At 38.5% G+C, this 24,424-nt stretch overlaps 1 protein-coding gene across 1 annotated transcript in view; it reads right to left on the bottom strand.

The window, feature by feature from the left end:
• Positions 1-17,916, bottom strand: part of LOC138024494 (G-protein-signaling modulator 2-like) — a 31,891-nt gene extending 13,975 nt beyond the window's left edge. Inside the window, exons 1-3 of the mRNA XM_068871705.1 lie at positions 17,776-17,916; positions 15,133-15,177; positions 9,424-9,494 (exon numbers count right to left, since the gene is read on the bottom strand). The gene's annotated coding sequence lies outside the window, so the exon portion shown is untranslated. The remainder of the gene's footprint in view (positions 1-9,423; positions 9,495-15,132; positions 15,178-17,775) is intronic.
• Positions 17,917-24,424: the final 6,508 nt, after the last annotated feature.

Below are 24,424 nucleotides of genomic sequence, written 5' to 3'. Positions count from 1 at the left end.
AATTGGGATGTAAGCGATTTCCACCGGAAGTTAAACTCCACTTTGATTGACAGCATAATGTAATCATGCGGTCACGATGGTTCACCGGTACTGGTGTTTCCGCTGCTCTTTCTGCTGATGATTTAGCCCGCCTTTGTCGCTTCGGCTTGGGCCCAACCGCTTTCCTTGATGAGGTCTTTACTCTTTTAGTTTTTTCCATGATGATTACGTATACAAAATGCAATATCGACGGAAAATAAACACCGCAAATATCCAACGAAATGGCGAAGGAATTGATTACTCTGTAACGAGAGTACGTGCAAAATTGCGAGAAAATCATCACAGCAGGTAACCGGAAGAAAAAGTGCCTTGCGAAACAATTGGCTAATTTTCCTTAGAGGCGTTAGGGGGCGGTACTTGTTTGTGTAGGGATAATTTTTTTTAAGCGCTCTTTTCTCGAACTTTAATTTTCGCTTCAAGGAGACACTTTCAAGAGTTACAACTCAACAACGATTTGGCCGATTTCGGTTAAATTTGGCCAGATGCTAGAAAAGTATGCAATCAACAGAGACGTGTCGGGGAATCCGATAATTCTTAAAACTCTTTCCTTGACAGCCATTTCCGTGCGATCAATTCGCATGTTTTACTTGCATTTTTAAAAAAGTTCAGTAACTTTTGAACGCAATCGAATTAAGTAAAACACTGACACTTTTTTTAGCCTAAGAGATGCTGACCGAGAGAAAAATAAACAAGGGGCGGAGAATTTGTTGGTGCAAGACACGCCCACCATTTTAAGTTTATATCATGACTGGTTAGTCCATAAAGTCCATTCAAAATTAAAAACATGCATGCACCATGGTTTTCTTCTTGAGTGTCGGAATACAAGCTGGCATTGACGTTCCAGTCCGCGGGTTGCCTGAACTAAATAGGGCTAGATTATAAAATACCCGGTACACCAAATGTCTTACTTAAAAAACTGCCTTCGCAGTCCGCAGTCTTGAAGTGAAGTGAAGTGAAGTGAAATTATAAGTCTCTCCCCTCGGGGCTTTTCAAGACTAATTTATTGCTGTTACGCAGTTTACAATTAATTTAGAAGGTGAAAGATGCCCCTCGTTCTTTAATAGATGTGTATGACATGTTGAGTGTCCTTAACTGAACCACAAAATGAAAGCTAAAATTTTACGAGAATGCTTAGGCCTAATCACTGAAGCGAGCGCTTAGGCTTAATCAGTAAACGCGTGCTTTCTTCTTCACACGAACTCGTGGAAAGTGTCCTTAACTGAACCACAAAATGAAAGCTAAAATTTTACGACGCAGTGGCATGGGACAGAAAATGATACATATAAACAACTCTGTTCCTAAACCGGGTATTCTGCAATCACTGCTAAGCTTTCATTTTGCTGTTCGGTTAACTACAGTTTTCATGAGATCGGGTGAAGAAGAAAGCACTCGACCGTTTACTGATTAATTAAGCCTAAACGCTCGTTTCAGTGATTAGGCCTAAGTATTCTCGTAAATTTTAAGCTTTCATTTCGCGGCTCGGTTAACTACACTTTTCACGAGATCGTGTGAAGAAGACAGCACTCATTTACTGATTAAGCTTAAGCGCTCGCTCCACTGATTAGGCCTAAGCATTCTCGTAAAATTTTAGGTTTCATTTCGCTGCTCGGTTAATTACACTTTTTATGAGATCGTCTGAAGAAGAAAGCACTCGTCTACTCATTAAGCCTAAGCGCTCGCTTCAATGATTAGGCCTAAGCACTCCTAAAATTTTAGCTTTCACTTTGCCGTTCGGTCTGATTAAGCCTAAGCGCTCGCTTCAATGATTAGGCCTAAGCACTCCTAAAATTTTAGCTTTCATTTTGCGGTTTGATTAACACTTTTTACGAGATCGTCTGAAGAAGTAAGCACTCGTTTACTGATTAAGCCTAAGCGCTCGCTTCGGTGATTAGGCCTTGGCATTTTCGTAAAATTTTAGCTTTCATTTTGTGGTTCAGTTAAGGACACTCAGCGTGTCATACACCTCGTTCTTTAATCCACAAATCCTAAAAACGCCACTTAACAACTGGCCGTTATTTTCAATTATTATTTAACTACTACGTGACTTCGGACCCCGGTCACAACCATTTTATTCTTCGGAGTTATCAAATATTCAGTCATCGACCACGGGACTGCGGACCGCGGTGGCAGTTCATTTTAATGCTTGCCCTTTAACACTTTTCATTCATCGACTACGGGACTGCTGACCGCGGTGGCAGCTTTTTTAAGTAGGGCGTTTGCTGGGCCGGGTATTCTGCAATCGCTCCATAAATAGTAAGCTCATCTGCGGGCATTAACGGTTGGGAAATATCTTGCGTGTTGTTCTCGTCTCCGAGCGAACGGTGTCTACATGCTGTAGTGGCGTTTTGCAATTACGCTTACCATTTGATACACTCACCGTTGTAATTTATTCCAGCCGCAGCGCAATGGTCTCCACTTCGACGCCTCTTGATAGGGGTTCTTTGAAAGATAGTATCTCCTTTACGTTGACATAAAGCTTCAAGAAATTCTTTTTCCTCACTTATCCGTTTGTCGCCCATAATCACGGTTAATGGCTGAAATGTGCCTTGCACGTATTCCGCATGTTATCTGTCACTGAAAGTGCATCAGATGGTCTACAGTAAATCAAAGTTGCCGATTATTTGCGTATAACTCGTGCATGGGAACGGTTTCGATTAAACACTAACGTAAAATGACGTGTCTCAATATCATTGAACTATTTCCACGAAACTCTCAACGTTCTTTGTCTCTTTATCCCTGTGATTGGTTGAATTCTATTACCCTCAAACATTTTCCAGATCTACCGGCTAGAATATTTTGACACATTAATTCGTTATCGGTTGTTACGACTTGCCGCACATCCGAAAAAGCTTCTTTTTAACGTTTCCTGCCTTTACTCGCAAAATGGGCCTCTGGACGATCCAATTAGCAAAACCCGGGGACAAGCCAAAAGTGTTTCGCGATGGTTCGCCCCTAAAAATGAGTGATGGACAGCGTTATGGTACAGTGGTAAACGTGTCATCATCCTCTGTCCAAGCAGGGAGTAATAAGCTCTTCGTCAAGGTGAGACTTAAAGATTTATCTTTTCCGCTTACAATAATCCCTACTCTAGTTCGATTAATTTTACATGACTATTGTCTTGGGTTTTGAGAAATTGTTGGCTGGAAATTCTTTTCAAGTTTGAGTTCCAAATATTACCACAATCTATTCATTTCCGTTAGCAATGACAGAAAAGTCTCGGTGTAAGATCATCCGGCTATTGTTTACACGTGTCGCAGGAAGCTAGCTTTTGAAGAACGAGGCATACGACAATGGAAATTGTTGTTATCTAGTGGTATGTAACTGATGTAGCCGGGTACTCGGAAATTCTAGCCTATCCACAAAGATTTGTTTAAATTACGTTTAACTGTCTTTGAAAGTCATTCACTAGAAAACTTTACCTGGTGCGATGTTCATTCAGGTTGAGATGTTGGTCAAATTTTCTATGCTTTGTTTCTAAACAGCATACTCTGTGGGGTATACCTCGTCACACATAGATTCCTTTTAGAGAACTCAGCAAAATGAATCCTTATTGATTTTGGATATCAATATTTTGAAGATTTGAAAATCGTGGCTACAAATTTGGTAGTCTTTAGAGGTATGCGAATTTATGAGTTCGAGCTACTATATGTGTCGCGAGGCATTTGTGCAACGCACTGAAATACGAACATTCCATTTACGCAAGTTAATATATTTCATAAAAATTCTTTGACTTGGGCCATTTAAGTTCCAATAAGAATAAAACGCAAACAGCGGTTACAAACATTTCCTTGAACTGCATAACTTTTACAAACTTAATGTTTCGTATGTTACTACATGCATCATCAGAAGTGATTATTATTCAGTTACAGATAAATTTAAATTAAAAAATACAGCTGTAAGGACTGGGACTAACGAAATTGATTTTCCCCATAAAAAGATAAACTAGCTCCTTCCTTCAAGTCAAAAGTAGTGTACAGAGCAAACTGGTGGGATTGCAATGATTTCTATACAGGGAAAACGATACGCAGATTACGTGACAGAAAAACAGAACACTGATTTTAAAGCCCTGACTAAAAATTTTCACGAATCTGCAATTGCTGATCATGTTTTCTCAACCAACTACAGAATTAAGTGGGATCATTTTGAAATATTAGCAACTGATCGATCAGACAAGCACATGATTGTAAAATTAAAGAGTCTCTGTTTATCCGTGATCTAAAGCCAGCCTTAAATGAAAACGTTGGCAGTGAGAAACTTTATCTATATTATTAGCATATTTCTTGTCGTTTTATGTCAACCAATTTCGAATTTAAATTTATCTGTAACTGAATAATAATCACATCCGATGATGTAAGTAGTAGCATACGAAACGTTAAGTTTATAAAAGTTATGCAGTTTTATCAAATGGTTGTAACCACTGTTTGCGTTTTATTCTTATTAATTTATTTCATATATCGTATAAGTTATTTGAAATAGCTACGACTGCCTGTCCTATTCTCATACGAAGCTTGAATTCGCATGTTTCTATCGACAGACTCACCACCCTTCTCGAGTCAGAAATCGCGGGATAAAATCGCCCGATTTCGATTTTTTTTTTCACAACCTACATGGCAAGCGTTTCCGTGAGGTTTTCAGCCCCATTACCCACGCATCCAAAACAGACAGGGGTACTTTACATAGTATGCTTTCGATGTTTAAGTTTATCATTTAACCTTGTTCTTTACCATGCAACGTTTGAGTATCGTAATTGCACATTGCTGTTTATCATGCGACATTTGAGTTTTATCATTCAGACATCGGAGTTTTAACATTCAACATTCAAGTTTTAACATTCAACATTCAGCATTCAAGTTTCAACATTCAACATTCAACATTCAACATTCAACATTCAACATTCAACATTCAACATTCAATATTCAAGTTTCAACATTCAACATTCAACATTCAAGTTTTAAATTGAACTTCACGGATGAATGGTTGACCTTTTGAAGCGAATCCGCTGAGAGCGTTGGGCGCAAGGAGTCACGCAAGCGAGACAGTAATGAATAGCTAGGAACAGCCAAAAATGGCGGCTGGCGGATATTTTCATGCCTATCATATAGTTTAGGAGACAATCGCAAGGCTTGAAAACCTACGTGAACCATTTGAAATTGATGGATTATTCATGAGATTGGATTATCTCAATCGCTTTCTTGTAAACGTTGATAATGACAGTAATTCACAAACAGATGGAATTATCAAGATGTAGCTTTTAGCTTTTTGTGTGATTTGTGGAGTTCTTGATGAAAGGGCCTTCACTTACTTGAAGTTCTGGATCTGCCAGTGTAAGGTGTCCCTAGAGCTGCAGTCTGCATGCTCTATTGCAGTCCAGATAATTATGTTTTGATATAGACTGTAATACTTGACCTACCATGCCATATTTTGTAGATTTTTGGAGGGATTATTCATTTCTAGTCGGTGTCAAAAATGTATAAATTGACATCACACTCACATCTCATTTTGTTAGTTACTGTTTCAAAATTATATGTAAATTAATTGTTGTGATATGCATCTCTTTTACACCCCTCATGCTTTTCTCTTACAGGGAATACTTTTACTGCCGCTCTGATGTGTGGAAGGAAGGCTATATTGACAGGCACATCATGTGACAAGCGTGTTATCTGCCAAAAACTAAGTACCAGTACTCAGCTCACGACTACTCAGATAGATTAAGCCCTGGTTGTTTACAGATTTAAAGTGCATGGTAAACTATTGTAAACTATTGAAAATATCCCATGACTAAGGCTTAACGACTGGTAAGAAACAGATCTTACAAATTCATTTTAAAAATTTTTAACTCATTCCAAGTGGATTTTTCAGGCCAGTGTTGGGGTCAATACCGAGAATCTGGAGCTTAATTCATTTGTGATTGGCTAATGGGATGTTTTGGTTAAAATTTTCAACCAAGAGAGGGCATTTCTAATGATGTGTCCAAGTTAGCTGTCTTGCTATTCCTCTTGGACGCCTTTAAGTGAGTTTTGGAAAATGTGCTTAACCTTTTATTCAAAGAGTTAATTAAGGAGGCAGAAAATGTTGTACCTTTTGAGTCATTACATGAAATCCTATGTTCTTACCATTCGAATGAAACCACTTCAGCAGTACAAAATGAAAATTTTGATTTTTCCAAACGTTTACATAGTGACCATTGTTGCAGTGAAAGGTAAAGAATCACAAAAATAAATCATTTTAAGACCAGCCCTTAATCTACTTGAGTACCATATGGTTTAAGAGGGCTTTATTGATCATTTTAGAATTGACTTTGATTAGCACACCATGAGTATTAGTTCTTTTGCTATAAACCTAATTATACAATGCCAATGTGTAATCTGCACTCCGGCGCTGCAACAAGTTAGCCAGAAACTGAAATAACTGTAATTCACTTTTTTAATCCAATCTTGTTTTAAAGTGGCCAAAACCTGTGTAGTGAATTGAATAGTGAATTACATTTTCATTGTACAGAGGTTTTGCATCTGTTGTTTTGAAGTTGTTTCTACACCCTTCATTTTGCTGTACGTAAATAAGTCAATTAAGTGGAGATTAAGATTTACAGAAAGTCTGCATCTTTTGAAGCCACTTACTAGGCTGAGATGATTTTTACATCACACAGTTGTTGTAGAAAAAGTATGGAATTTAGCGGAAAATCAAATTTGCAAAATTTCTGCGTTTTCAAGCCACTAGGCTGAGATGCAGAATTTCTGCATCGCAAAGTTGTAGAAAATGTAAGAATTTAGCAGAAAATAAGATTTGCAGAATTTCTGTATCCGACTTTTTCAAGCCATTAGGCTGAGATGCAGAATTTCTGCATCACACAATTGTTGTAGGAAGGGTATGGAATTTAGCAAAAAATAAGATTTGCAGAAATTCTGCGTCACACAACTGTAGTAAAAAAAGTATCGAATCTAGCGGAAAATCAAATGTGCAGAATTTCTGCATACAACGTTTTCAAGCCACTAGGTCGAGATGCAGAATTTCTGCATCACGCAGTTGTTGTAGAAAATGTATAGAATTTATCAGACAATAAGATTTGCAGAATTTCTGTATCCGACTTTTTCAAGCCATTAGGCTGAGATGCAGAATTTCTGCATCATACAATCGTTGTTAGTAAAAGTATCGAATTTAGCGGAAAATGAAATTTGCAGAATTTCTGCATCAAACGTTCACCAGCCACTTGGCTAAGATGCAGAATTTCTGCATCACACAGTTGTTGTGGAAAATGTACAGAATTTATCAGAAAGTAAGATTTACAGAATTTCTGCATCAAACTTTTTCAAGCCATGCAGAATTTCTGCATCGTTCTTTTGCGTTAGATAAACTATACTGGAACTTGTCTGCAGCCTGTAGTCCTGTGGACAAGAACACCTTTTCTTACTGCAGTTTTTTAGCTCATTTTTTGTGTCCGTGTGTTACCTGTAATTTTGATTGTATACTTTTAGTTAAAATGTGAGTGCAGAGTAATTATGATCTATTAAAACAACTGTTTGAAATTGTGATTCGGTCGTGTTAACAGTGTATCACTCCAACTTTTAATATTACTGCAGTCAAGTCTTTTAAGTTCCTGTCGGAAATCACGTTTTATGCAGAACGAAAGTGGGCTTTTATGACGGAATTTTGTATTTTGGAAAAACCCATTTTAGTTTAGAACGCGTTTCTTGTGAGAATCGTAGTAAGGTCTTGTAAGATCGTACAAGAATCTTGGTAAGATCCCGTAAGATCTTACAAAAATATTGGTGAGATCTTGTAAGATCTTACAAGAAACTTGGTAAGACATCGGCAAATTAGCCATTCAGATTGCGAGATTACAAGCAATTGTGGTAAAAACATAAGCCTACACAGGTATACATGGCTGTACATAACCCTACAAAGGTATAAATGGCCATACATAACCCTACACAGGTATACAATGTACATGGCCATGCAGATCATGCTAGTAGTGCTACTTTTATCAAAAAGTGCAAATACTATTATAATAATAATGCTCATAGCTAAGGTGTTAAAATGACGAGTCTAAAAGTTTTCTATCTGTTTGATAATCAGAGTGATGATGATTCCGTATGACCGTGTATACCTGTGTAGGGTTATGTATGGTCATGTAGACCTGTGCAGGTCATGTAAAGTGAATCCGTAAATACCCCTATACAGGGCTTAGTCAAACCACTATATGATAGTTACATGACGTATCTACTTCATAACTATAACAAGCCGCTGAACTCGTTGGTTCCATTGATGAACTCATTGCTTCGACTGACAAACTCGCTGGTTCGATCAATGGCAAGAAACAGGTTCCCAGTTGGAAGAAGACTATGAAAGTAATTACGGTTCAATAAAACCAAAAGACAGGGCTAGTAAATCCAAGGAATTCGTCCGAATCTTTGACACGCACTGCCTATGGCATACCGCATAAGAATATAACTATAAGGACAACTTACTGTAGAAAGTCTTAGGTTTCAACTCCTGCCAGTCCAAGTGAAGCTTCACCATCCCCCCCTCCCCCCAAGGCAACCCCCAGGGCATTTGAATTTTTGGTAAATCTTTGTTCAAATGCCCCCCTCCCCAGCCCAAAAAGCTGTTCAAATGACTCATCATAGGTCAATTTCAGGTGCTCAAATGCCCCTACTCCCGGGAAAATTGCCAGATTTTTATAAACTGAATGCATTGGTTTCACAGAGTTTCATGCAACGACACTTAAATACATTCCATACATTCATTCCATTATTTATACACCTACATATCAATCGTCGCAAATGTATTAAAATATTCATAAATACACTGGGTCGGTCAAAGCAATTGAGCTCTATAAATCGTATCTGGCAATGTCGGTATTGTATTGAATTATTGTTTATATTGTAACTACAATTTAATATTTTTATGTATTCAGAGATCATATAAATTGGTTCTTAATTAATTAATACCTTCAAATACGGAACAAAGTTTGTGTAGGCCTTTGCTTTTCAACCAATCAGCCACGAATGCGAAATCTTTTAATGCATCGAAGTTTGTCTCCGCCATGATTTATCAACCCGCGTGGAAAGGTAACATGAAATCGAGGCTAGCGATCAAATTCCCCACCCCATATGAGTGGTGATCAAATACCCCGCCCCAGGAAGACTAAGATGATCAAATTCCCTCCCCTGGGCAGGAAAAGGAGTCAAATGCCTGAGGTATGCCCGGGGCGGGGTGGGCGGGGGGATGTTGAAGCTTTAATTTAACTGGTACATAACCCCGATTTACCATTGATCGAAAAAATATCCTTTCAGAGCGCAAGTTGTATGTAATTGGAACTGGTTTGCATCCCATGAGTTATACATTCAGAAGGTATAAAGCTATAAGTAAAAATGAATGACTTACCAGTTTCGGTCCAAACGGGTGCTTTTCAAAAGCGAAAGTTTCGTCTGAGGTCAAGCAATGGCTTCATAACTCTGAAAAAAATATTTTCATCATTTCAAGTCTCTCGGTAAACCATTGTCTTGTAGGAAAAGTCTTCCTTCCTTAACACAAATCATTTATGCTTACATTATAAACAGAGCAGAACTTGCACGACCAATAATAAATTGAAAAGTTCTTACAAGAGGTAACAAATGGAACAGGAAGAACCCGAAGACATTTCATACTCAATCTAAGGCCCGTTTCAAACGTTGAACTTTACACGTGCCGACTCTAAAAAAATCTATTGCTTTCGCTCACTTGCATTAGGATACACACTCAAGTGAAGAAAAGTTGGGCCTTACGGATCCCCTCGCCGCTAAGCCACCCCATTTATCTACTGCGTTGTGAGTGTGTTGGCCTTGACGGTGTAGAGGCCTAGCATTCCCGACTAGTAATCAGACATGGGTTCGAGTCCCGCTCAAGACAAAAAACAATTTTATGGATGAGTGTGTCGAAAGGTAAAATGCACTGTGTGTGCTTCTCTCTTCAGTTACTTGTAAATATAAGCCTTTCATTGCTGTGAACTCTCTGACTTTTTTTCAAAATTCCACTGCAAGATCGTTAAATAATCTTTATTTTTGAGCGTTTATTTGAACTTAAAAGATGCAACTCTTAGTAAGAAATAATATAATTCACGGAAATTTAAAGGATGGAGAAAACGAACTTTAATAGGGTGGTTCCAGATCAAATGACTGTTATCCAAATAGTTAATTGTTCCATTGTTCCGAACTACTCATGGCTTAATCCTTAGGGTCAATTGCAAGTTATGTTGTGTTATAGACAGGACTGTAAGAGTTTAAATGCTATTACCTCTGTAGATAACAATCCGCTAGGCTCGTATTTACCGCCAAAAAAGGAAAATAAATACAATCTGCATAAAATAGTTTTTCTGACAATGAAGCGAAGCGTAATAGACAGAAATATTTCATAGGGAGCTTTAGCAACAACAACAAGAACGACAACGGGAATGTCATCTAAAAAGATAAATTCGCGGTATTGCACCCACTTCGCGACTATTCCAAGCTTTTTAATACCACGAAGGTGTAGCTGTCCCTAAGGAATGAAGCCGTTATGGGTGGTGCTTAATTTAGGGGAGAAAACAATAAAACCCCAAATTTGGCAATTTCACGTTGTTTTTCAGACGACAGCAAATAAATGAATAAAGTGAAAAATACACGTGCAGAATGTGTAAAGCTATTGTTTTTGCCCACCAAATATACAAATTTTGTGATGTTATCGTTGCCGTCGCCGTTGTCTTTGCTAAAGCTTCCCAATTTGCCGTCACGGACAGGAGGATTGGTGCCATGGGAGAGGGATTATGGGTACGAGTGTCAGATATATATAAATACGCCATTACGATTTGATAACCATTCTAGCTCAGCAACATTTCAGCTCCTAAGTTTACCGTCCTTTGATTTAAGTGTGTTTTCTTAGTTTTCATGATTTGTATTCATGAGTCAGCCACAGGAGTTATAGCGGCAACCACAGTACGTTGGCGGGGATATACGTTCCCTTTTTTCCCACAAAGTGTTTTTTGGTTTTCGTATCCGGCGGTATCGCACTAATTTACTGTGAATTGGTTTGCCTCTGGAGACATGTGTCTGTACTACGAGGAATGGTGGGCCATATTTATTTTTTGTTTCCTTCAATAAACTGGTGGATGATGTCTTTGCTGACCCTTAGGCCCCTGTATTTATACTGTTGTATTCTTCTTATTAGTTGTGTAGGCAAAATAAACAGTGTGCCCGCCCCAAGGTTAATAACGAACCATTTATGACATCTTACATAAATAGACTGATTTGGAAACACAAGATAATGTAGTTTTTAAGTGGTTTTGATATCATGCATTTGTAGTTTAAATAACTAGTTTAGTTTTTAGGGTAGATTGATTAGCTACTCAAATTCCCGATATCCCTTGCTATTCACCTCCGCACAATTCGCGCGGAATTTGCACCCAACATTTGTTGTAATCTTTGCAGGAAAAAGTGAGTTAAAATCTCACTGCTTTAGCGAAATTATACTTAAGACCACTAGCCACCAGTAACCAACACTAGCCACATCCACATCAGTGAACAGTTGTTTATTATCAATTATTATTATTATTATTATTATTATTATAATAATTATATCTCCTTTAACCTTTAATTTTATGCCGATTTACAACACAATAGCCGAGCCCATTCCTTGGGCCTATAGCTAGGGCTAAAATGAGGTAGAAGTCTATCTTACTTGATGGAGAGTGTCTTTCTTAGGATGCTAGAAGTTCCTAGCAGTGCAATCTTCTGTAATTCACTAATTTTGATGTTACCCGGGATTTGTTTGGTGTATTTCTCCAAGACCTTTTTTTATTAATCCCAGCGCTCCAATCACAACTGGGATCGTTGTGGCCTTCATCCCCCACATTCGCTCAATCTCGATTCCGAGGTATTTATTATTATTATTATTATTATTATCATTATCTTGTTTTTGCACATTGGATTTCCAATGGAACTTCAGTACTCCAGGAAGCTTAGTGACAACAAGTCTCCTCAAACTTCTAGGAACTTCCTAAGAATACTTGCCATGTTCAGAATAACACTTTTCTGAAGCTCGTCTATCTTGGTCTCTATACCAATATTCTCTAGTCTCCTCTTTAAATCCTTTGGACCTGTTCCAAATGTTCCGATTACAATATTATTATTATTATTATTATTATTATTATTATTATTATTATTATTATTATTATTATCTTGTTTTCGCACATTGGATTTCCAATGGAACTTCAGTACTCCAGGAAGCTTGGTGACAGCAAGTCTCCTCAAACTTCTACATGTAGGAACTTCCTAATCCTTGCCGTGTTCAGAATAACACTTTTCTGAAGCTCGTCTATCTTGGTCTCTGTTCCAAATGTTCCGATTACAATAGGAATTACCACTGTTTTCATTTTCCATAACTTCTTCAATTTTCTTGCTAGATCCTGGTATTTTACTACCTTCTCGACTTCTTTCTCCTCAATACGGCTATCATATGGTATTGCATCTATTATTTTGCAACATTTATTTCTCTTTTCAACAACAATCATCAATTATTATTATTATTATTATTATTATTATTACTATTACTATTACAGGCAACATGAAACTGAGAAGAAGCGCCAGTACGCTAGCCGAGTCCTAGAAGTGGAGCAAGCTACATTCACGCCATTAGTTTTTAGTACGACAGGTGGAATGGCGCCAGAATGTAAGCGATACCACAGTAGGCTTGCTGAATTACTTGCTACAAAGAAGGGGGAAAGCTACGCGACTACCATGTCCTGGATTAGGGCTAGGGTGTCTTTTGCGTTGCTGAGATCAGCATTACTATGCTTGAGAGGTTCGCGAGCTAATTAAGAGGAGGATCCATCTAGAATTGCCGGACATTGACTTTGACATCGAGAGAGGACATGCAAATATTCCTTGAAAACATTGAGGACGATATTTTATTTCTTACTTTTTATCGTTTTTCGTGGTAGATTTTCATATTTGAAGTTAATATCTTACATCCTATTATCGTAATCAGTTTTTGCGATATCAATGTTGATTCTGAGGGATTGAAGTTTTCATGCAACAAACAGTAATGTTTTTTTACGGTTTTACTATAAGTAACATTAAAGGAAAATGTTTTCTACCTTTTTAATGAAACAAGTGATAAAAATACTTGTGTAATTTTATGTGAGTAAATAATAAAGTTGTTTTTATTATTTAAAAAAAAAAAATTATTATTACTATTACTACTATTATTATTGTGATTATTATGATTATTATTATTATTATTATTATTATTCTTTTGAGGCTCTAATCTTGCTTAGCTTTAAAGTTGCTGTGCCAAGCCAAATTCAGCCACTGTAAACTGGCAACCAAATCAAGCGAAACGGAAGAATAACTACTTGTTCAAAACATTAAAGGGTGGTTTGAATAAAGCAGCAAATGCAAATTAAAGGAGGCAGAGATGGGCACAACTGAAGAATACATGTGGAATTTGGGTTTGTGCAAACTGTTCTCCCTGACAGTTTTTTTTAAAGCTTACCTTTGTTCTTTGTAACTGAAATTATGTATGCTCAACAACATCTTTTTGTCACAAAGCTTTGGGCTGTGTTTAAAAGTTATTCCTGGGTTAACCTTAAGATGAATAGCAGGTAGGGGCGAGTAAATGGTGAAACTACTGAAACTTTAATGCACTGCCATGATGCGGGCCCTTTAGTCAGGCCTTCTGATATTACGCGATGGTGCGATTTCGCACAATCGACCTCAAATCGCATCCGATCGCACAATTCACGAAAAATCGCATAATTCACAAAAGGACGCACAAAATTAATTAAACTGAAACATAAATCAAGACGTTTCTTAGAAATTCCTGCATAAATACGCCATTTTTAAGATGATTTATCTTGGAAAAAGGCTAAAAAACCGTTGTCACCTTCGATTTCGTGAACATTCGAAGTTCAAGGCTTTATTTTTCATGTCGGGGACCTGGTACGAGTCTCCTTCTATTGGTGCAACACAAACACGCCCTCATATACACACCACTGAAATGATACAGTTGTAAGTTTTTCGGCAAAATGTAGTTTCTTTCGTTGAAAACTGATAAAAACTTACTCATGGATAAGTTTGTTGTGAAAACGTTCGCTTTTTCTTCGACGAAGAAACATTCCGCCCAATCTGACAGCTCACGATCGAGCAAGAAAGTACCTCACAGGTACGCTCCACGTGGACGATGGACTGATGTTTTTCTCGTCGTGCAATATTAGGGCCTTTTATACGAGAGAAAATAAGCCGCGGCTTACTCTGGCCACGGTGTACAAAATACGCAAAAGGAACTATTTATACGAATATATATTCCCAAGTCAATATAAGCCGCGGCTTGAAAAAGACGTGAACGTAGATTTTGTACCATTTATACGGGGTGAACATTCGAGTCTTCTGTAAGCCGCGGCCAGAGAAAGCCGCGGCTTATTTTCTCCGGTATAGATGGGGTATGGCCCTATTGTGATTGACCATCTTCGGAAGTTTGTGGTTGACGAGCACCTTGATCATTCATTTGGCATGTTAGCTGTGTCCTTTCAACTTTTAACGTGGTGCACCGGTAGTGCAGAAGACCTCCTATTTATCCCAACTAATGTCGATCGAGATACATAATTACTGTTCCTTTGTGTTCAAAATGTCTTTAGGGCAGCAAAAAAGTGTTTTTCTTAACCTGAAACCTTATAAAACAAGCTCAAAATTGCTGAGAAAAAAATCGCATAATTTACATTATTTATCGCATAATTGGCCTTTCTAATCGCACAATCTGCCCTGAAAAAATCGCATAATTTGCATTTTTTAATCGCACCCTGTCAGAAGGCCTGTTTATGGGGCTTCAAAGGGAGGAGACATTAAAGATTAGAAGGCTCATGGCTAAATTCTTCTATGCATCCTTAATCATCTGTTCAGTCGTAACTCCCTCCAGTTTGAATGTAAACGGATAAAAACTCTTTAAAATAGTACTCTCACTGTTTAGGAAAAAATTCAAGATACATCTATTCATTTACTTACTTTTTCGATGTGAAAGGAAAAAATGAAGGGCAGTACAGTTCGATCACACAACAACAAGGAAGCTAATATGGCTAAAAATTACCTCGTTAAACCTGTTAAACCTGTTGAACAGCAATAATTAATCTGGCTGCAAATAGAATAAGAGATAAGCAATATTAGTAGATTGTTTGCGTTCATGTTAGTCTCTTGCTTCATGCCACACCTTCAATCTGATATCCGATAAGAAAACTCACGGAAAATTACTCTTGACTACTTGTGAAAAACTAAGCATATGTGATATACTGTACATACTTTCTCAGTGTACAATTGAGCTAAGAATGGGAGGGCAGCGTTGTTCCATCAAACAAGAAACAAATAATTACAGTGAAACCTCTATTAAGCGGACACCTTCGGGACCTTCCCAAGTGTCCGCCTAACAGAGTTTTGTAAAAGTTGCGTAATGTTTGTTAAAGATTAACCTTCCATGGCTTCTCTGTACTGTGATAAAGTTCCATTTTGTTAAAGGGGCTAGGTCATGCTATTTTAGGTAATTTTGTTTAATTTTGTTAATTTATGAGCTCTAAACGTCAAATTGGCAGAGCATGAGTCTTTCATTTGCAAAATCACGGCCACATAACAACTGAGAATGATTTTCCAGCTTTATAAATGACATTTTGATATAGACTGATATAAATTTGAAAAAAGTTGGGCCGACGTTTTTCAAATTTACCCAAATTCAATCCATTTCAATCCTCTCCAGTTTTGTCCATCCATGTAACTTCTTGGCTTCTCTGTGTTTTGCTAGAGTTCTTCTATAGTTTTGAACAGTTATTTTGATATTTAAGTTAATTCTATGACCATTCGATCAGTGCTGAAATTGCCTAAAATTGCGTGACCTAGCCCCTTTAAGGAAGCTATCCAGAGTTCAAGTTCAATGCCGTTCATTAACACTTTTAATTTGTTTTTTTAAATGCAAAAACATAACAATAAAACAGGAACGATAATATGCGCGGTACAGGCGGTACATGGACTCTTTCAGTGTTTGTGTACAAATTAGTTATTTCTTAAAGTAATCGTAAATTGAAGATTGTTTCTGGTTTCGAATAACTATTTCCTGAAGCAGATTTGTTGATTTAGACAGGACCAGCGAAAGCTTTTCATTAACTTTATATCTTGCATATTCGAGAAGCTTTTCGGCCATTTGTAGCGCTTCCCGGTCGGAGTTTATTTCCGGTGCCTTCTCTTTCTCATCATCCACACATAGCGCTTTCGCACCAATTTCTTCTGGTATTTCTGGGTCTTGATCATTTTGAACCAAAACGTCCTTCCTCACTTTTGTTCTCCATTCTGGGTTCCATTCTAAGCTAATGGCACTGCACGTGACAACGTTTTTGAAGAGACCGACAAATCCTGGCAAGGTAACATTTAAGGGGAAAAGAGTAAACCGAGGTGCCGGATATGGCTTAGAGTTTCCCTGCAAATACCTCTTTTATGGTGATAAGTTTTCATGTGAGTGACGAAAGAAAAAGATAGCCAAGGAAGGATTTGATTGTGAATAGCTGCGCTGTACTTTGTGCAAGACTTCTGGGTGAACTTTGATCGCGGATGACAATTATCCTGCCGGATATCGGTCTAATCGACTGTTTATTGACAGCTAAATACATTGATTTTTTATTACAGTTAATCGACTACAGTATTTCAAGGACGCAATCCAATACTATACATTGTCAATTCAGTCCGGTGTCAGCTTAATAGAGGTTTTTAACAATAGGAATTAGGCAAATACAATTTATTTTAGTGTCCGCGTCCGCTTAATAAAGGTGTCCGCTGAATAGGGGTTCATTATAAAGGGAAACATGAGACGTTAATTTCAGGACCCGGCTTAGTGTCCGCTTAATAGAGTGTGTCCGCTTAATAGAGGTTTCACTGTACCTATACCCAAAAGGCGAAAAGGGTTAAACTTTGTAATGTCCTTGTTAGAACACAGTGGTTCACTAGCAACAAGGAAGGGAGAGGCAATATCGGCAGATTGTTTGCATGTGTGTGACAGTTACAAGTGAATGACCGTGACCGCTTAGCAAAATAAGGGTAAAAACAATAGGGAATTTTTTTTTCAAATGTGCCAACCACAGGAACAAAAATCTCTAAATTGTTTAGATAGCCAATGAGGGTCTGGTTGGTACATTAATGACAACTGGTGACGTCAACAATATCTTCCCTATACCGACAAAGTATACCTTAAAGTATAGAGAAACAACAGAAAGCAAGTACACTGTAATCAATCAATCTAAGTAAATAGCATTACTAATCAGAACTCGTTCGATACGTATATACATTACTTGTTCACATTACTAAGTTTAACACTGAGTTTTGATAAGCAACCTACTGCTGTCGGTCCAAAGGGGTGCTAACTGATGTGAGGTCAGCAATTGGTTTCCTCAACAAAGTCAAATGATTCATGATTTGATGTGTTCATTAAACATGCATGATCAACACTCGCGATGAAACAAATCACGTATGCATAGGTTTATCCTTTTTATAATTACCGCGCATTTCAACTGGAGAGGCGAAGGTTAAAATAAACGCCGAGAGGGTTGTTATAAGTCGATCAAAGTCTGTATTAAACTTTGTGAGCGATTTGACACTAATCAATACAAAACGTAGTCGTTGCACCAAACCGACGGTGTTACCGTCCTAAAAGAAGCAGACATGTATCACCCTGCTTATTAGCACTTACATTATTTACCTATCGATTCTCCACAATTGAATTGTTACAGTGCGTGTTTTGCTGTCCTCTCACTTTCCAACCACAAACGTACCTATATATTTTAATGCAAATGGTCGACTAGATTGCTCGAAGTTCCTCCTGAGTGTAGTCGAACCACCACCTTAGGTCACGCAAGCCAGCCGAGGGGAGAATGGTGATAGAGAGATAGGTGGGTGTAAAGTCACCTTTTTTTATAAACAGATAACTTGATACTGCATAAGTATACGAAATATCTTTAGTTGTATATGAAATTACCTAAAATTAACCTCCTTTCTTTAACTGACTACTTAACCAAAAGTCCTGAGAGAGTGCTGGACAATCCTGGTGGGAACTTATTAATCAGTTGGTTAGGCGCGAATTTTGTAGGATACCCAACTCGTAGAGCAGAAAGTTTTACCTCGTCGTCGTAGTCATAATCGTTACATTGTAAGCACCAGCCATAAGTTTAACACTTTTCGTCCCAAGTGCTTGAAATTTTTTAGTACTTTTCTGGCGATAAACATGGTACCGCAACTTGGCTTCACCGTATAAGAAGTACTCATTAAGACTTCTGTGGTTTTGAGACATTGTGGGTGGGCTCAGGTTTGGCATTCACGTGACACATCTCAACGATTCGAGTAGCGACAGTAACTGATTTGCCACAAATCTGGTAAGTTTATCATTTTATAAGTGATTTCTCGGATCAGTTTCGTTTACAGAAGCCCACAGATTAGCATCATTAAGCTGGAATGTGGGTAAAGCCAAGCCTTTGAAACAAGCCATAGGTGTGAGATTGTCTCACGCAGACTGGTACGCCTAAAATATGGCGGTTCACGAGTGAGGTTGTCTCTCTGACCTTTCTGTGGACGAATTCCAGGACCTACCGATACAATTTGGGCAAGTTTTGAAAGCTAAAATCTTCAATCGAGGCTGTATTTTGCTGGTAGGACTGGGTGGCCCGACACTTATAAAAATAAAAAAAAATCTATGAAATGACAATCGGGTGTCTTCCCTTGTCATGGAATGGCAGAATTACCCAGAATTCTTTTGGGCATGAAGGAGGCAGCTTGAGAAGCACGAGACTGGCCCTCATCAAATGGCTGAAGGGCGGCCGGAGTAAACAGTGAGAAGACGATTTCTAGCCAGATACATAAGAAGTGACCCTGGTGTGCGCAGTTAACGTAGACTTTTGATTTCTGAACAAATTTTTGTTATAGAAAATTCACGACAAATTTGTGCTTTTTTTGCTGTGATGCTCGTGTCAAAGGAACGGTATAATGTAAATAAGAGAATAACCAGTTTTAGATTTGCTGATTACCCGTCCTCTTACTACTAAAGTCGAACTCTACATCTCTATGCAATAAGCGCATTCAAAATCTCTTCATATTACTTGATATGAAAAATACGTTTTCTCTCCCGTCCTCTTTTTAGGCATGATCTTCGCAAACAATTACGTTCTGTCCCTCAATAAACCTAGATCAACCAGTTATGTTTCTTTTTTCTTTTTTTCTTAGGTATGAGCTAAGTTGCGGAATGCGCTTCCTGATTTTATCTGTACCTTTAAGTTTACTGGTTTTAAAAGAGAATCCAGGGCCGCATTTTGTGCAGTGGCTTTTCTTTTAAATGAGTATATCTTCAAATATTATGTATTAAGTATGTATCTGTATATGCTATGTATTTTATTTGTAAATGTAATGTCTCGAAGATATTAGCTCTTCTAGTTATTCTGAAATTCGAGATAAGATAAAGTTTATGCATTCGTGTATGTATGTATGTTACCTTTAGTAGGGCGCATGCGCACACTTTGTAATCTGCGACCTTCAGTGCTTACCACATGTCAGATTAAAATAGTTTTCGCTTGTATATTTAAGCCATCGAATTCTTACGTTAAATTGACAAGGGCGGTTTGGAGCCGTGATTAGGCGTGGGATTTGTCACATATGGTTTAGGGGCCGACATATCTCTCCCTCAATGCCGTACCGGGAGGCAAGGTCGGTAGCAGAAAGCAGCGAAGGGCCAACTGCGTCCAAAAGCGATCGCACGGGCCGAAATCCCGGGATGACTCGTTTGGTACGACACTCCAGCGCCGGTGTCTGGAGGTACTGCGTTTTTCTCTCTTGTTCAAACATTCCGTCAGCGCATACGTAAATGTTCTGGCTCTTCGATACGTAGAAATTAAGACGCTGGTTCACGTACAACGAATTGACATTTCAGTTAAACAGATTCTCCAGGCATAAACCCGTAAGGAAGGAAGCGCGCGTGTCGGCTCTTCTCGAGCCATAGATGAAAGATTGTTTCACGCAGACTGGGACGCCTAAAATATGGCGGTTCACGAGTGAGGTTGTCTCTCTGACCTTTCTGTGGACGAATTCCAGGACCTACCGATACAATTTGGGCAAGGTCTGAAAGCTAAAAACCTCAGTCGAGGCAGTATTTTGTTGGTAGGTCTGGGTGACCCGACACTTCAATGATAGAAAGATGTATGAAATTACAATCGGGTGTCTTCGCTTGTCATGGAATGGTAGAATTACCCAGAATTCGTTTGGGCGCGAAGGAGGCAGCTTAAGAAGGACGAGGCTGGCCCTCATAAAATGGCTGAAGGGCGGCCGGAGTAAACAGTGAGAAGACGATTTCTAGCCAGATACATAAGAAGTGACCCTGGTGTGCTCAGTTAACGTAGACTTTTGATTTCTGAGCAAATTTTTTTCATAGAAAATTCACGACAAATTTGTGCTTTTTTCGCTGTGATGCTCGTGTCAAAGGAACGGTATAATGTAAATAAGAGAATAACCAGTTTTAGATTTGCAGATTACCCGTCCTCTTACTACTAAAGTCAAACTCTACATCTCTATGCAATAAGCGCATTCAAAATCTCCTCAATTTTCTTCATATGAAAAGTACGTTTTCTCTACCGTCCTGTCTTGAGGCAAGATCTTCGCAAAAATTACGTTCTGTCCCTCAAAAAACTTAGATCAACCAGGTATGTTTCTTAGTTTTTTTTTTCTTACGTATCAGCTAAGTAGCGGAATGCGTATTTTGATTTTATCCGTACCACTCAGTTTACTGGTGTGTCGTGTATTCGCGCCCTTAAAGGGCTTCCGAGGATTGGCATTCTCAGACTTTACCTACATTGTAAGTGTGAAAACTATAAAAAGTTGCTAAAAAAAGTGTTACAAATACTGCTGTTCCTAACACTAACATCAATTCGTCTCTCGCTGAGAGAAAAGCGTAAAGTGGTGTCACTGGAATCCTCTGTTTCACATTACTGCCTTTTGTTCACCCCAGTAATCCAGCGTAAACGATGTTTTCAGTCGACTTCATCTCATACTTTTTATGGTTAGGAAATGATTCATCAGATGGCATGTCACCCGAATTATGCTTTCCATGATCCGCTGCTTTTTTGGTCTTGCAGAAGCGATAAAATAGAACACCGCCAAGAATCAAGACAAAAAGTCCTCCAAAGGACGCACCAATGATGGTTGCATAAGGTAGGTCTTCTGGGCTTGAGGAAAAGAATCTTGGATTGTTGTTGTTGTTGTTGTTGTGGGTTTTTTGTTTAATTTCTTATTGCTATGTAAATTTAAACCACAATTCTGTTTCCGCTGTAAAGGTTATACTAATAAAGGCTTATCAAAAAAATTACAACATACTACCAGATTTTTCTCTCAAAAGTGATTGAGAGAATATGTTCATTCTGTATGGTATACGATTACCTTTTGGTTCGAGGGATACTATCTTCATAGATGCAGGATCAACTCGGAGCCTTCCAAGATTACCATCCTTTGCATTTTCTTTCATTATATCGAGCAGTTCTTTAGGCTGGACGTTCGTACTGAATATCAGAGAACCAACAAACTAAACCCACGCCGTGGGAGGCGAGTGCTCTCACCACTGCGCTGTCCTTGCACCTCTTCGCAAGATATGGGTCACCTCGCAGCTTTTACAAGGTCTCACCTGATTGGAGACCACCCGTGAGGTTTAACAAAAGAAAAAATAAAAGAAACAAAGGACCCAAGGCCTAAAAAAAAAGGGCCATTGTTTATGTTATTTTTTATTTTTTTAAACCTAAAGGGTGGTCTCCAATCAGGTGAGACCTTGTAGGAGCTGCGAGGCTACCGCAAGATATAGAGAAAAACCTGGTCCTGTTATGCACTATGTTTATTCCCTAAGACAATGAATGCATCAGAAAGCAGTCAAGGTGATTTTGTTCTATTAGCACAAAATGCAGGACAACAATGTGTTGCAACGAGTTTGTGCTTTAGTATACCCAGCACAATATGAAAGGAATAAGTAACCCTGATGACTCGCAATCATCTCTACCGCAGTGAAAACATGAAAAATAACCACGTCTGAGAAAATTATCACTGAAAGTGAGGCACCAGTTGGTCGCTCCTAGTCATAAGCTCTTAGAGGCTTCGCCCTCCTTTTGCATTTCGCAAAAAAGGTGGCGACATTGCATCAAAAATCGCCTCTTTATTCCATGTCGAATCTCTAATCAAGCTCCCACTGAGTGTCTAGTTGGCTTAAGAATGCAGTGTGTGAATGCGGCTTAATTAGAATACACAACGCGAACTTGACAGTCTGAAAGCCAAAGACTCTCGTACTGCATACTAATTAAGCTGCATTCACACACTTCATATTTAAGTTAGTGAGTTTCTCCTCGATCCAGATCGCTAAGAGCTTATCTGCCGGAATCACACCAAGTAATGGCGGACCGTTAAATGAAAAAAAGAAGTGGAGTTAAAATAAACAGTCTTCACCCTCTTGTAATTACTACAATTTTTTTCTCCAGTTGAGCATCCAACCGAAGTACTTTCGAAATGAGAAGAAAAACGAGAACTGATTTTTTCATCACAGTAGCACTTTAAGTATGAGCCACACTTCACGTAATTTTAAATTGAGCAAAAAAGGTGATTTTTGGCGAATCCAATGAAATCCACAATCAAATCCATTACCGTATGTCGGCCATGACAGGAAGTAAAAAAAATACATTTTACTCCTGATTTAGCCGGCTGGAAATTTATGCTGATCCTTACGCAAGCAATTTAATTTGTCATTTGTATTCAGTTCAATGCTTTATCTAAGATCTCAGATTTCGCAAACCAGCTAGAAAGCAACACCGACCGCAATATCGTTCCACATCTATTGTTTTATGCTGTCATCGATTGTGATGTCGATTCGGCGTTTTTTCCATGCCTAGAACAAACTGAGTCCTCTCCGAACGTCCGATACGCCCCAGTTACCCGGTCAACTACTCGACAAGGCAGAAATAATACCAAATTAGTAAGAGTCAATGCTCTGACATGAGTCACTTGAACAAATGATGATATATCTTTGAGTAAGGCAGCAGTCATGTCCCTGGAAAATCCAAGTGTTTTTGCTTTTGGTTGCCAACCAGATTTCGTCGTACCGATGTTTACGTCTTTCTTGCTGCGCTCCCAAATGTACGCCATAACAAACTTCGTCTCTGCATATAAAATACAATGTATTTCCAGTGCATTTTTGCTGTGTCTACAAGCAGTTTAAGCCACTCCAAGATAAATCTAAGCTATTAAAATGAAAAAAATGGCAGTGATAGCCAACCGAGTGAAACACCAATGGTTTCCTCAATAATATAAAAACCCCAAATCGTCCCTTTCAGCTGGCTTATATTTGAGTTCCCTGTCTCGCAGACATTCCCTCAAGACGATAAAATTTACGAGCGCAACTATTAAAACACCACTCACGACAAAGAAGATTGCTAATACAGTCATCTCAGTTTGCGAACTGCTTAGGACATGGAACCTAAAATCGACTCCACTTATGAAAATATTACATAAGGTAGTAAGCTACCGTGACATCAAAATGCAAAATGTAAATGTCACATGTTGCTCTCAACATAACACGCATATTCCAACGGGTAGGCAGCGTTGTAGGTGAAGAAAGTTATTTTTTTCCCATCAGAATTCTTTCGAAAATTTCTCACAAATAGTACTGGCCACAGCTTTTTGTAAGCAGAATTTAAAAGAACAAATTCCTCGATTTTGAACTCATAGTAAAAAAATGAAAAAATGAAAATTGGCAGTCTTAAGGGTCAAAGAAAGCCATTGAGTCAACAAGTTGCGCCAGACCCGAAAAAAAAAAATAATAAGGAAGAGTGTTGTTTAATTATTTATCCCACCTGATCGGTTGAACATGTCTACAAAATACCCATTCAACCATCCAATGACCATAAACGTTCTTCTGCTCGAAGGACATTCCGACCGGCCGTTGGAAACCTGCTTTTTGTGTCTTGGTAGCGAGCGAGGCTCTAAAACTCGGTTTGGCTCAGAAAGAAGAGCTGGTTCCGTGGAAGGCAAGTTGACTGAGGGAGACCTTCTTGAGGGACTGGATATCGATTGACCGTTGGCTATGTATTGAGTTGACAATGCAGGAGACAAATTATGGTGGTATGGCTTATATTCAGCGCTGTTACTTTACGTATTACAGGGGCTCTGGCATACTGCTACTACAAGTTACTAAACTTCTTCATCAGAAAACACATTGAAAGATGTCCTGAATTAGTAATCACGGAGACGGCGGTGCAGAGCGTAACGTTTCTATTTGGAGATGAGGACAGCGATATTGATGAGAAGGGCACTAATTTATTCAAAGAAATTAATAACGTTGA

This window comes from Montipora capricornis, chromosome 11, assembly GCF_036669925.1.
Source record: "Montipora capricornis isolate CH-2021 chromosome 11, ASM3666992v2, whole genome shotgun sequence".
Lineage (NCBI taxonomy): Eukaryota > Metazoa > Cnidaria > Anthozoa > Scleractinia > Acroporidae > Montipora > Montipora capricornis.
This window is presented reverse-complemented; position numbering and strand designations above follow the sequence as displayed.